General features: G+C 43.0%; 1 long non-coding RNA gene across 2 annotated transcripts in view; it reads right to left on the minus strand.

Moving 5' to 3' along the window:
* LOC103550438 (uncharacterized) overlaps positions 1-14,801 on the minus strand; it is a 95,770-nt gene that overhangs the window by 65,799 nt on the left and 15,170 nt on the right. The window contains exon 6 of one of the 2 annotated variants that reach the window (XR_011535440.1): positions 12,213-13,434. The exons of the other annotated variant lie outside the window; for it this stretch is intronic. This is a non-coding gene — a long non-coding RNA (uncharacterized lncRNA). Of the gene's footprint in view, positions 1-12,212; positions 13,435-14,801 lie in introns of those variants that run through there. 2 annotated transcript variants of the gene reach the window in all.

Below are 14,801 nucleotides of genomic sequence, written 5' to 3' on the forward strand. Positions count from 1 at the left end.
CTAAAGACTATTTCCTTTTCTTATCCTATTAGATTTCCTAGAAACTCAAAAATATCAATAATAATAATGATAGTAAATATTGCTGTCTTGTTCCCAGTTTTAGTGGAAATCAGTTTAGCATTTCACCATTTAGAATAATACCCGCTGTTGCCTTTTCACAAATTGTTTCTTTCAAATTTAAATTATTTCCTCCTAATTCGGATTTGCTTAGATATTTTATTAAGAATACCTGCCAAAGTTTATAAAATATCTTTTTAGAATGAGTTGATGTGATTTTTTTTTCTCCTCCGACAGGCTGGTGCAGTGAATTGTCTAAAGAGATGTCGTGATGGTGAACCATTCCCACATTTCTAAAATAACGTCCATTTAAATACATATAATCTGGGGGACACATTGTTGGAATTTGGTTGCCAATTTTTGGTTTAGAATCTCTGCATCTGGAGTTATAACAGGGGGAGTTGTTAATGGATTTGCTCTTGATGATCAGTTTATCAACTTGCAGTGTTGAAGTCATGCATAAAGAGACTGTGAGATGCTTGGTTTGGCCATAGGTCTATGCCAGGTCCTGCTTTTCCTCTGACAGCCCTGTGCGGTTGCTGACTAAGGAGAAGCTGCCCTTTCTGTGTTGCTCTCTCGTGCCAATGCTCCCACCTACCCCTAATCTCTGCAGACACCCACAGTCCCTGCATTGATACACACAGACAAGGCCTTTTTGTGCCAGATGACATCATGATCATGAATGCGTCAGGAAGTGGCTTCAAAACCACGTCGTTGAAATATACTCCAACAACAGCAGAATGGAAACTGACCCAGAAGAAAAGTACTAATACTGATCAGCGAATGTGTCAACATCAAACGGTTTTCTAAAGAAACTCCAGGGAGTACTATAAATTAGTATATTGGATCTGTGCAATAAATTTTCCTATTTCATAAATGAAACGAAAAAGAAAAAAGACTTGTTTTAAGGTTCTCGTAACTCCCTAAGTTGCATTGTCTCTAAGAGCAGGCATTTGTGGGAACCCAGCAGAGACAAGTTATGGGTTTATCTCTTCATCGGCATTCCTCGGTATATCCACAAATCCATTGCCCAGTTGGTAAGAAGCAGGTCAGCAATCAACAAAATTCCTAAATACCTTTTGTACTCAGGAGGCTGGAACACGTTGACCACACCAAAGCATTGGGAGACAGGCCTGGCTCTCCCTTACAGGCCTGCTGAGGCCACTTCTGATCAGCCTTGACCCTTGCGACAGCGGCTGCTTGTTTGTTTTATTGAATGGCCTGGGGTGATGCTACAGCAGTGTAAACATGCCAGCCTCTCTCTCTCTGAAAAAGACCGTTCTCTCGTTCTCTCGGAGCCTGGAATGTGGAAGACAAACATCGTCCCGTCTTTCCCAGCTAATGAGGATTCCTGGAATGTGCGAACTATGGCAACTTGCCGCCAAGGCCCCCACAATTAAATGAATTCTAAGATCATTAGAAGACAGAATTATGACAGTGATTTCAAAGACAGCAAGAGAAAAACGGCATATAGGAAGGCCCATTAAACGGATGTGACTTTTTTTTTCAAACTCTAAGAAAATTACTTATGAAGATTTAGCTACATAAAATTATAATTGGTTAAAAGTGACACAAGTGCTCCATACTTCACAATGTCAATTTGTCAGGCAGGTTGTTCCAACATCGTAAAATTCCTTTGAAGGTGAAGATTGACACTATGTGAAGAAATAAATTGCTGTGGGGACCCCAAATTTGTACAGTTACAGCACCCTCCAGCAATGAAAACACATCCCTCATGCGGCCCACTGTGCTCTGTGGCATCTCTGTTCTGCCTCTTAACTTTCTCTTTCTTAATGAATAAAAATGAACTAAATGTGCAATGCACACCAGGCAGTCCAGTCTCTGGCGTGTGCTCCTTTTGGAAGTTGGCACGAGACTCAGACTGTTGGACATCATTGCCCTTGGTGCCTTATGCCCAAGGGGACCTGCCAGGCACATCTGGGCGTCAGGAGGTGAATATGTGTTAGCGTGTCCTTTTGCTCCTATCTCTGTATGTATTCCAGCTTTGTAACTAGCGGGGTTTGATAAATGCTCACAGTTTTTTAAATCTCAGCGACATCCAGCGATGCGAACATCACCAGAACATTCCAGTAATGGAATTCCATGGAGCATCTCCTCAGAAACTGGGCTAGCAGTCCCACCCCAAGGAGCCAGGAGGATGTCTCAAGTCAGGCTCATCAAAGGCAGAGGAAGGGTGGCTGGAAGGTTCTCAGGAGCTAAGTGAGAGTCTAGGAATGCAACTTTGACAGGACCCACTGGGAGTGAGTTCCCCGTTACCTGACATACCTCAGCCCCAACAGGAGCCGTGAAAGAAACACCCCTCTGAGTGGATTATAGCTTCATGCCGTTTAAACGCATTCAAAGTAGTTTGCTTTAGTATTTTTAATTAAAATTAACATTCATTGTTCTTTCATTACTATAGCAATGCGTGCTTGAGAAAATAAAGATAAGCAAAATTTCTTTAAAAAATTAAAAAGCATCCATTATCTCATCGTGCACACATAGCTACTGTGAATCCATTGCATGCATTTATTTCCAAACTGCCTTCTGCCTAGATATATTCATCTATTTTTCACAAAAATAGACTCATCTGGTCACATTTCTTTTTAACTCTCTCTGCACTAAAAAATATATCATAAACCCATTTCCATCCATTAAATATTCTCGTGAAATAACATTTCAACAATACATTGTTTTGCTATTATTTCATGACAGTGTTGTTTTATTTCCTTCTTCTTCTTTTACAAGGTCAAGTTTAGTTTTTAAGTTCAATAAACTGCTGGTTACTCTCTCAAATAGATATTTTGGGTTTTTTTTCCTCCCCAAAGTGCCAGTACACAGTTGTACATCCTAGTTGTATGTCATTCTAGTTCTCCTGTGGGGGAGGCTGCCTCAGCATGGCTTGATGAACAGTGTGTAGGTCCGTGCCCAGGATCCCAACCAATGAAGCCTGGGCCACCGAAGTGGAGGGTGGGAACTTCACCACTCAGCCACTTGGACGGCCCCTCAAATACCTTTTTTGATTTTGTTCATTCAGTGTATTTACTAGGTAACTGGTATGAGTCTGGCTTTAGAGATGCTTGGTGAACAGAGCAGGCACAGCCCACTCTAATGAAGCATAGAGTCTGAAGGACGCGTTTACAAAATTTACTCCAAACTAAAGAGCAAATGATAAATGCTAGTAAGTGTCTTGGAGGGAAAGAAGAGCAGGCAATGAGTGAGAATAATGGTATTTGACTGGAGGCCTCAAGGAAGCGACAGCACCAATGAGGAGGGGCCAGGCATGCAGGAGATAGCGTATTTGAAGACTCTTAAGATGAGAAGGAGCTTGGGCCCTCCTGGTGGCGCAGCAGTTAAGTTCACGCATTCTGCTTTGGCGGCCCAGGTTTCGCCAGTCTGGATCCAGGGCACAGACCTACACACTGCTCATCAAGCCATGCTATGGCAGGTGTCCCACATATGAAATAGAGGAAGATGGGCATAGATGTTAGCTCAGGGCCAGTCTTCCTCAGCAAAAAAGAGGAGGATTGGCGGCAGATGTTAACTCAGGTCTAATCTTCCTCAAAAAAAAAAAAAAAAAGGAAGAGAAGGAGCTTTGTGTAAGTGTGGAACAGAAGACCCGATGCCTGAAGGACAAGTGCACGGAAGAAGGGAGCCCAGCCCATCCCTTCAGGGGAGCTGTGAGATTCCTGTGGGTGCAGTGGGGGAGCCCAGAAGAGTTTACCTAAGAGGGTGACAGTATGAGTCAGGGCTGGAAACATCAGTTTGGCATCCATGTGGGGCAGGGACAAGAGTGACACAACAGAGCAGTTAAGAAGTGGTGGCAGTGACCTGTGTGAGAGGTGGAGATGGCTTGGACTAGAGTGGGACAAGAGGAACGAACATGTTTTCTGTGCATATTATGTGATCTTTGCAAAACATTCAGAAAATACTGAAAATAAAAAGAAACTCAGAAATCACCTATGCTTCCACTGCCTGAAGAAAATGCACGTTAAGATATCTTTGCACAGCTTTCTAGAGTTTGTTATGCCTATGTTTACACATAAGTATAAATTGCTCATTGTTTTTATAATAAATGAGATCATAGTATATACTATATACTGTTTTCTCCTCACTATTTCACTAATATTTTTCCATATTGATAAATATAGAATTAATGAATCTAGGATTTTCCATGTTGCTAAGTTTATTAATTTATTAATACATAGTAACAAAGAAATATAGATATAAAAATTTACTTAATCAGGGGCCTGCCCAGTGGTGTAGTGGTTAAGTTCGTATTCACCACTTTGGTGGCCCAGGGTTCATAGGTTCGGATCCCAGGCACAGACCTACACACTGCTCATCAAACCACACTGTGGCGGTATTCCACATACAAAATAGAGGAAGATTAGTATGGATGCTAGCTCCAGGCTAATCTTCCTCACCAAAAAAGAAAAAATTTACTTAGACCACAATTAATGAACACTTACAATGTTTCCTTTTCTGTATAAACAATGTTGCCTTCATAACCATTACTTCCATCAAGAAAGAGAATATTTCCAGATTCCAGATCCTCTTCTTGTCCTTTCTCTGTTATTACCACATACCTCATCTCCAAAAATAACTTCTATCCTGACTTTGAAGAATTTGGATTAATTTTGACTGCTTTGAACTTTATGAAATCATGCAGTGATTTTTAAATTATTATAGTACTATTATATGAAACATAATAATTAATATACTTTAATTATGTTAATTATTTTCATAGGATCATATTTAATTATAGTACATTTTAATTATATAGATTGTGGATTCTTTTGCAGCCTTCTCTCACCAAATTTTATGATTTTGAGATTCATCTGTGTTATTGTATGTAACTACAATTTGTTCATTGTCTACTTCTCATCCCATGGCCAATGCTAATTATTGACTTTATTTTTTAATCTTTGACACCCTGATGGACAGCTAACACATTGTCTTATAACTCCTTTTAAAATTATACTTTGTTAAAAATTTGCACAAATGCACAATTGTTTTTTAAAATCTGTTCCATAGCATTTTTCCCTTAACAAAATATCACAAATATTTTCCTGTGTCCCTGAATCCATAATTATGCCATCATCTTTAATTAATGCATTATAATCTATATATGGAAGTGCCAAAATTTACTTCTTGAGAGTTAACTATGTCAAAGGCATTGTTTGAATTTTTTTTAACCAATTCATTATGTCAGAATGTTCCTTAATCTTCACTGCAATCCTATAAATTGGAGTCGGTTATTATGCACATTTTAACAACAAGGAAACCAGGACACAGGGAGATTGTGTAACAATTTGCCTAAGACTAATCAGCTAGTAAGGTTTGGAGCCAAAATTTGAACTTAGGCAATTTTTTATTCTGGCATCCATGATTTTAATACTCCCAAAATACTGACTTTTTAAAGTAATTAATTATACGACTTTATTCTCCGTCACAACCAGAGGCGTGGTTTATTCCCACTGTACTTTCGTAGCCTCTCATAGATTGTAATTGCCCAATAAATGCAACTTCATTTATATTGTATTTCTAATCACTAATGAAATGCAATACAAACGAGTGAAAACACAAGTTAATTGCTGCTTGATTTCAAAATGTAGTGTTTTGTTTCTTACAATATTCACAGTGATACCTGTTGTTATGTATAACCACATCCATGAGATCACTTTCATTTTCTCTTTTAAGCTTTACACGGTGAATCTTTATGGGTCCAAAGAACAGAAATTCTGATACATTTCTAGATGTCAACTTCTATGTAGGACCAATTTCTTCAACTCGGTTAAGAAGAGTTACCAATTTCACCAGCAAACGATGCCTTTGGTTTGCTTCTTCCCCTACCGAGAAGCTAGTTACGGAGTTGCCAGGTCTATATGCTACAGTGGACGAGCTTATGCATTGTCCAAATCATTTCAGAATAACTTCTTGGCAGTTTTTCCAGAATTACTAGATAACTTACTTAAATCCTCAACTTGTTTCTGGCCCTGGAAAGTGACATTAGGGTGGGAGATAACAGAAGAGATCAATGATTTCATTAGGTTTATTGAGCATTCACGATACACGAAAAGATGTCTGCAGAAATGACCAACACAATTTAATTGTTAACTATGGGTTAAAAACAGTGTGTTCAGCCAACCTCTTTCGACACAGTGGTAACCTAAATTGCTGTTTCCAAAAGCCAGCGCCTTTTCCTGCTAAACCCAATAGCTGTCACATGATTAATGTGCTGGTGTCTTATTAACTGCTCTGTTACAGAAGCTGTCCAATTCATAGCCACCCTCACTGCAGAGACCTTTCTGTAAAAACCTGGTTGAAATCACGCTGTTCTGACTGCAGGCTATTGCACCTTCCACCAAAACATCATAAAGAGCAAAGAATTACTGTTTCCAGTAATCCAGGCCATAAATCAACCCGCTCTGAGGATGGAAAAAAAAATCATGCGTGCTTCCTGCATTCATATTCAAAAGCTTATCTGTGTAATGGCATATTCCGGAAAACGTCGAGGACCTGTGGGTGCCTGTGTGTGTGTGTGTGTGTGTGTGTGTGTGTGTGTGTGTGGTGAGCAGAGGTGAAAGGAAGGGGAACACATGGGCCAGGGTAACACAAAAGAAATCTCAGCACCAGTTAAATAATTCCAAAGGCTTTGATCTTATCTGGCCCTTCCTTGCTGTAACAATATTTTAAGATGGTTAAAAATTGCCACCTTATCTGTTTGGTGCTATCATTCGCTGCTTCACTTATCTGGGCCCAGCTGTTTGAGAAAAATGCAGTATGGCATGACCTTGATTTCTTAGCACCTGACCTTAATATCTAATCAGTCGTGTGCCTCACTGAAGCCATCCAGAGATGTCACCAAGGCCCCCTCCGGCATCCAGCGATTCAAAAGATGTTTACTTCATCCATCCCTTTGGAGAACTTCCAGCCCCACTCAGTGACCCCATCCTTCCAATTCGCGCACTGGGTCCTTCGGGGGTTAAGGGTTATTTTAAAATCTTGGATGCCTTTTCCATTGAAAACAATTTGGTTGTCTTTAAGTCAGTTCTGAAAAATGATCTGAGTTCGTACTAAGATTTCTGAAGGGAAGTCGTAATTTGGGTATAAAAAACATTAACCACTCGTGGCTGCCGCAGTGTTTATAAAACACAAACAGCCAATTTGAAAGTCGTACAATACTAAGTAGTGAACACACACACACGTGCACATACACACACGTGTATTCATGTGCATATGAACACACACACGTATATACACACATACAAACACACACAAGTGTACACATGCACACACACACGTACACACAAACTCTAAATGTTAATTTTAAAGAGACTTTTTTACCCGAAAGATCCAAATGTGGTCCAGTGACCCCAGATTGATGTGAAGTCTTAGAATACTGGGATGATATAAAGAGACGTCAGAGTTACTAAAGTATCATCATATGAAAAGTGACACAAAAAGACCTGGATTTTTTCTCTCTCGGCAACATTGGAATCAAATGTGCTTCGTTGACAAAGTTCCCTGCCAGCCTGGCGGGCTCAACCTGGAACCTGGAAATCAAGCTGTTTTCTTTCTGGTTCTGACACTGTCACCCAGAATAAATATCCTACCATCATGACATTGCTGCCATCCCACATCTCAGACCCAGGCAAGAAGTCGCCTTGATTATGCCCTTTCCTGTTACATTAGCATTAATTTACATGGTCTACTGTAACCATATAGCCTTCTCATGGATTGAGCCTTGAGAATAGTCACTTTCCACGTAGGAAACTGTGATGTTGCCTCTAAACTTGAGAGAACAAACTAAGGAGAGAGCTGAGCCTCCCTCTGCCCCATCCCCTGCTGGTCTCCACAGAAAGCTTGGGCTAGGGAAAGACAAGACCAGCGTGTCCCTGGGTGCCCTACGGGGAAACGACAGTCCTAGTGATGTGCTCTTTGGACATGAGCTCTCCTTTGCCTGCATGGCCCCCTCTCCAGGTCCCCAAGTTAGAGCATCGGTGAGAAACAGCACATCTGTTTTTCAGGGGCTGCAATTCATTATGGGGTCTCAGGAGGCTGCGATCCTTTCTGTGGGAGTATCCCTGACCCTCTGCCCTGTGTGAAGAGAGACTTGCAGATGGGGAGACACGGGGCTCCTGCAGCCGACCCCAGAGCAGCACCTTCCCAGGGCATGAGTGGAGCTTCTGGCAGCAGCGTGACTCCCGGCCGCAGGGTGCTGTGTGCTCAGTTACTGTTCCCGCCCACTTAGTCAGTTACTGTCCGTACTCCACCTGATGCACTGACGGCTCCGCAAAACCTTGAGCAAGTTTCCATCAGCTCCGAACTTAGCTTCCCTGCTCAGCTCACACGTCAGGCTCCACCCAAGAGACCTTCGAGGCCATGTGGAACACCACCCCGCAGCTTTAAGCACCGAGAATCATCTCATGGGAAGAAAGACCCAACGAGACCGGCTTACACTAAACAGCTTGGCTTATAGAGGTCTCCTGTAGTTTGTTAAAACTTGGTATAGGCTGTTCTGTTCTTCAAAGCCAAATCTTTGCATTTATAATCCAAGTTCATTCCCCTCGCCAACAAGAGGCTTCGTGACACGTGCCCACTCCTTGTTCTGTTGGATGTCACCTACCGTAAACTTTTACACAATTGTGACTTGAGGTTTGTTTTTTAACTGAAATTGCCCTCCCTCCTGAATTTTCTCTCTCACATTTTCCCCTATAAACCAAAGCCATTCCTGAGTGAGGAAGTGAAGACCCAGCTGGGGGGGGGCGGAAAGGATGGTTTACGTGCTGAGATTCTAGTCACTGAAGAAATTTTATAGTCTAGAGGCTGGTCTTCAAAGCTCTTTGGATCTATACCAAGACCTCCCTCCAAACTTGAGCAGGAAAACTGCTCTGTTGCCACTGGCCACTCCCCACCCCACTTGCCTCTTCCCTCAGATGCACGCTCCAGGTGCCTTCCGTGGGGCTGCCATCACGTGAGGGCCTGGTGTGGAGTTCCAGATGAAGAAAAGCTGCTGCAGGAGAGAAAAGCAAGTGCTCTTCACATGCCCAGATGCCCACACACAATCTCTCTTATCTGGGCAGAGATAATACAGCCAGGAGAGCGGCCAAGCGCACCCTCATGGACCAACGATGCATAGCAGGCTCCCCGGCACATCCTTCCAGAGGAGGGGGCTACAGAATTAAGTGGGGCATTACTAAAGGGGGGAAAACCCTCCAAAGAGAGGTTGAACCCCAAAGCTGCAAATGTCAAATTGCAGAAGGAGAGCTGCACGGGGCCAATGGGAATAGACCGGAGCTGTTCCTCCCATGGGAGCTAAATCAGATGGCAGAGAGGCGGCCTGGGCCACATGCTACAGCAATGATGAGTGTATCAAAATATTAGCATCAAATCCTCGAGGACTATATTTGCAGTGTCATGTAAACTGCTCCAAGGAGCAAACTGTCCTGCTGTGACTTTATATTAATCTCTGGCTTCTGGCTGGTCACAGGGTGTCACATGCGCTGTAATTAGATTTTGGAAATGCGTACAGGGAGAAGGAAATGGTGTCATGAAGGTAACCTATCAGATACCCAACCTCATCCTCATCCTTTAGGAAGGAGCCCGTATGGGCACCCCCAGGTTCCGCACTCTGATCTTCAAGGGCAGCGGTGTCAGGCACAGTAATTGCAAGAACTCCAAAGCTGCTCCCACAGCATCCTTCTTTAAGGGAGCCTGTTTTTCACACCACAATCAATCTGGCGAAGTTGTTAGCTGAGAGTGCGCATCTGGAGAGGACGTGCTGGCAACTCCAGGATGGAGAAAGGCAAGGCACTTAGCAATTTGAACCCTGCATTTGAAAATCCTGTCTTCAGGATGGAGGGCTACAGGGAATTTATATGGAAAGAAAAATTCGCTTTAAAACTTGGGCTGGGGGTTTTTGCTTAAATAATCAAACCAATGGACGACGCAGGGTTTCTGGAAGCAGATTTGGCCAAGATGAACTACGATGGAGCAAGGCTCTAGAACTGTTTCAGCATGTTCCACCCAAGGATTTGACTTTCCAAGAGGCTAGCTTTTAACCTCCTTTTCTAAGAGCAAGGAGAAGAGGAATTGAGTAAAGTTAAACAGGAAGTCTGACTTGAGCTGCCCAAGTCAAACGCTCAGTCTGAGCTCTGCCACCCTTTGACTTGGGTCCACAGGCCTCAGTCATTATGGGAGTTGTCTGAGTTCAAATCCCAGGTCCTCCTCACATGAGCTGTGCTACTTTGGTCAAGTTACTTAACCTCTCTGTGGCAGCTGATTGTAGTCCTGCCCCCCACCCCCAAGTCAGTCCATGTCTTCCTTTTTCCACCTCACTGGATAATGCCCTCTCCCCCCCACTTTGCATTTGGACATGAGATGGTTTTGGCCCAGGGGACAATAGCAAGTGTGACACAGCTGAGACTTGAAAAGCACTTGCTCATTGGGCTGTGTCCTCTATTGCTGCCCTGGTACTCCTCCTGCCACCCTTCTGGAAGATGTGGGATGAGGCCCTGTTGCCCTTGTCCCCCATCCACACTCTGGACAAGTGCAGGAGGCCATCTTGGCCAGATTGCAGAGTGCAGCCCAGCTCAACCTCACCCAGAGCTGCCCAACTGGACCACAGAATTGTGGGCTAAATCAAGGGTCACTGTTCAAAGCCACTACATTCTGGGGAGGTTTGCTATACAGCAGCTGACAACAGACACATTTCCTAAGCCTCACTGTCTTCATCGCTAAAATGGGGACCTGCAAAGTCCTTGCCCCAGCAGGCGGTTGTGTGGGTCAAGGGAGGTACCGTGCAACATGCTGATGCCAGGCACGCTGAGGTGCCTGCTCGTCCTGATAACATGCCTTGTACCCATTCCGGTTTCAAAAGCCAAGTGTAACTGACCCTTTTCCTAAATTTCTACAAACAAGTGTTTGGCACTTCAGGAATGCAAACTATAACACTTAAAAAACTTGTCAGAGCCACGAAAGAAATGGCGGGGAGAAGTTTCAGCATCATTTCTTCTATCCTCTCATCTCTGGTGACAACAAAATGACTTAAGGGCATCCAAGGGGGGCCCTTTGGGCAAGTTATGTGCAGCCCCCAAACTGAAATCCACTGTAAGAAAGCCTGATGTCATTTGTTGGTGGATCTGCTTGCCCTAACATGCAAACTCTCCTCAAACACGCAGAAGAGGAGACTACCACCAGCAGCTCACTTTTGGTACCCACTTCCCAGCCCTGAGGGGGTTGGGGAACCAAATGCGTATTCTGAGGTGATGGTCTTCAGATAAAGCTTGCAGGGAGGTAGTGGGAAAGGAGGTGCTGGAAGGGTAACCAGCAGAAAACCCCTCCTAACTAATGAATGAACAACACTGAAGGAGCACAGGAAGTGGGCCCTGTTTAGGTCGATAGAAAATCCAGGAAGAGAAACACTCGGTTTAATGGCTGACTCGTTTATAGATGCACCGAGCTCTGGAGGGTATGATGGGGGCATGCTCTGCCCCGTTACTCACCCCCACAGGCCCTCTACTCTGTATTCCAAAGAGCCATGGGGACCCCAGAAAGAAGGAAAAGGGAGAGAAAGCCTGGAGTCTGTTTAAGGGCCTACTATGTGCCCCAGCACATCACAGGTGGCCCTGAGAGAGACACTGGGATCTGATTTCAGCTGAGGAATGACGATGAGTCAGGGTTTGAACTCAGCCTTTCTGACTCCAGAGTCAGAATTCTTTCTGCTCTTCCACACTAGTCAGAAAGAGGAACTATAAATCATTATGATTAAGTACTAAGAGAAACAGTAGAAACCCAGGGCCATCCTGAGGCAAAGTCTTCAATATTGAGGGGGGATGGGGGTGTGTGGGAATTTAGACCCAAAAAATATAGAAGACGCAGTTCAGTTCCTGGCATTCACAGAGAATTTAGGAAATAGAAATCTGAATCAGAACAACAAAAAACTGACATAATTGCCACGATGAAGCTTAGCCCATGGGGATTATCTTTTGGGTATTAAAAGAAGCTGATAAATCCCCCCCACACCTACCCCTCCATAAGGATTATTACAAGAGCCACTGGTAAGATCTGTTATTTTACAGAAAAACAGGTTTTTGAACATGTTAGTCAGATTGTAGGGCTAAATCTCTTGAGTGTGTGACTAGAACTTCTGTCGGAATGACATTTTTATTCATTCAGAATGCATTTATTAAACACTTGCTAAGAACTCCGGGGGGAAGGCCAGAAAAACTCAGAACCCAGCCTGCGAGGGTTTTGCAGTGTTGGAAAGGGAAGAGGCAGAGAAGGAGTGAGTCTCAGCACAGAGTAGGTGCCACTGAATACAAACGTAAGCTGAGCTCTGGATTCTGAGAAGGCAAGAGAGGGAGGTGCCTGTGAGCGCCAGGTTTGAGGGGCTTCCAGCAGGAGCTGGGCTGGGAAAGAGGAGGGAGCCCCCAGGGTGAGGACGCCTGGTCTTCCAGAACAAGATGTCCTGTTCCTGGGTTGGGTGTGGCCCAGTCCTTAGACCCTCACGTGACAGCTGAACTGTTACCCTTTAGGGAAAAGTCCTGGAGAGCCACCCGTGACGGCTTCAATACAATTCTCCAGACAGAGTCCCAGGTGTCTGCCGGGTGTGAGAAGCATCTGTGGCGTTAAAATAAAATGAATGAAGTTGGCTGATTACAAAAAGAACAGCCTTTGCATTCCTTTTCCTGGCCTCGGAATAAAAGTCATTTTTCAAAAGTCCAGAGCACTGTGTTGTCAGAGCCCAAGTCATTTGGAATTAGGGTGGATAGAGTTAGCAAATAAAAAGAGGGGATGCCCAGTTAATTTCAAATTCAGATAGAAAGTGAATAATTTTGTCAGTAGAAGTGTGTCCCAAGTATTGCCAGGACTTTCTGGTTTGGTCTGGGAGCCCTCCTTGGAAGCAGGAGGGGAAATTCAGGCGTCCTTCTAGCTCTGGTGGGATTAGCAGCCTTTCATTAACAAGACAGCAGAGCATAGAAAGGCATACGGTGCCTCGGCGGGCTGAACAGTGTGGGCTTAACAAGAATTTTCCGTTCTATTTAATATCCATCGTATTGAGAGCATCTGTTTGAAGGAATCCAATACATTTTCAGAGTAAAGAGGAGAAACAATTATCTAACATTTGTGGATCTGATTTAAATCAAATATTTGTATCTTGCATTTTCTTAAAGGAGAAACAGACCAAAGAAAAGCTTTTTGAAGAGTAAGCTGCGAAGCCCTGAAAGAGATTACACGAGGAGATTGGGAAGTCCTGAAGGCCCGTCTGGAAGCTTTGGGTGGAATCCTCTTGGGCTCAGAAGGACAGACGGCAGGTTTCTCTCCCACCTGAATATTCTGAGGAGGAAGCTGAATCCGGCGTCTCCTGACCTGGAATCAGCAGGGTTGGAGTAGAATTTACAACTTCAGGACGCATCACTGAGAGGGGAGATTTAAGACTGGAGAATTAATTTTCTCTTCCTCCTGCGTAAAGCAGCTCTTTTCCTAAAGCCGAGAATCTTTCCTGAATGAATGTACCAAAGGGAAACAATCCAGTAAGCACTGCATGACCCTAATAATTCTGACCATTTGCGCCACATTTTGCAGTGGCCTAAATTAAACAGAAGAGGATCCACGTGACCCGGTGCTCATGAGAACAAAGCTGAAGCTTTGCCAACAGAACCTATTCCCTGGGGGAAAACTTGGATTCTGAACTCAAAACTGTTTTTTGGGTTAAAGTGTTTTAGGTGATACTATAACTAGTAACTGGCTACCGAGCCATCAGAAGATCGACAAGAACACTTGTTTATTAAAACGAAATTGAAACAGTTAGAGCCTTGTAAATATTTCAAACTGGAAATCCTGCAAGAGTAAAATTCTCTCATGAGATAGCTTACCTGTTTTCTAGAAAATATCCCCCTTGCTCAGTGACACTCACAAAACGATATGCATCTATCTATGGTCCCAGGAGAATCTTTTTAAAATGGGACGTTTTAAGAGAAAACCATTGTAGTAGTCATACAAATAAGATACTTTCCTTTTCAAACACTCTTTGATTTTATAAGAAGGTTTTGGTCGCACAGTACCTCTATGAGACCAGTGTGTTTTTTTCTATATAGAGTATTTCATTTGTCTACAAATCTGAGATGCAAACAATTCTTAAGTCTTGTTTTCAAAAACTGCAAATTATTAAAACAAAGCAGTCCATCAAAACTAAGGAAAAATAATCTTCATGAAATATGGATGAACTTAGATCTAAACAAAGATATTGATAAGACCAGCACAAACATTGAACAAAGTCAGAGGCTCAAGACAAATTAAAAAAAAAACAAAACTACTGACTAAGTGCAAAATACTGTGTCCCTCAGCATTAAAAACAGCAATAAAAAATGTTGATAAGAAATAGCCCTCCATTTTACATACTATCATAATATTAGAATAAAATTGAAGTGAAATATTCTTCAAAACAGAGCTCTCAGCAAAAAAATGAGAGATGAAGATCAATGGACTACCTACACTCATGTTCTGTGACACACTTCCAAAAACACTTAAAAATGTATCGCAAAATAAAAGTCAACCAAGTTTAGGGAAAACTCTGTGTTGTTTGAAATGCTCTTTTTGCACTAAAGGCTCTGAGAAGTTCTGCAAAAGAGGATCATATTTAATTGGATTTAATCCACCATTTTCAAAACTCACTTAAGGATACGAGTCCTTTTCTTCCTGCACACCGATCAACAACCTAAAGAATAATCTCTCAG

Source organism: Equus przewalskii, chromosome 32 (assembly GCF_037783145.1).
Source record: "Equus przewalskii isolate Varuska chromosome 32, EquPr2, whole genome shotgun sequence".
Taxonomy (NCBI): Eukaryota; Metazoa; Chordata; class Mammalia; order Perissodactyla; family Equidae; genus Equus; species Equus przewalskii.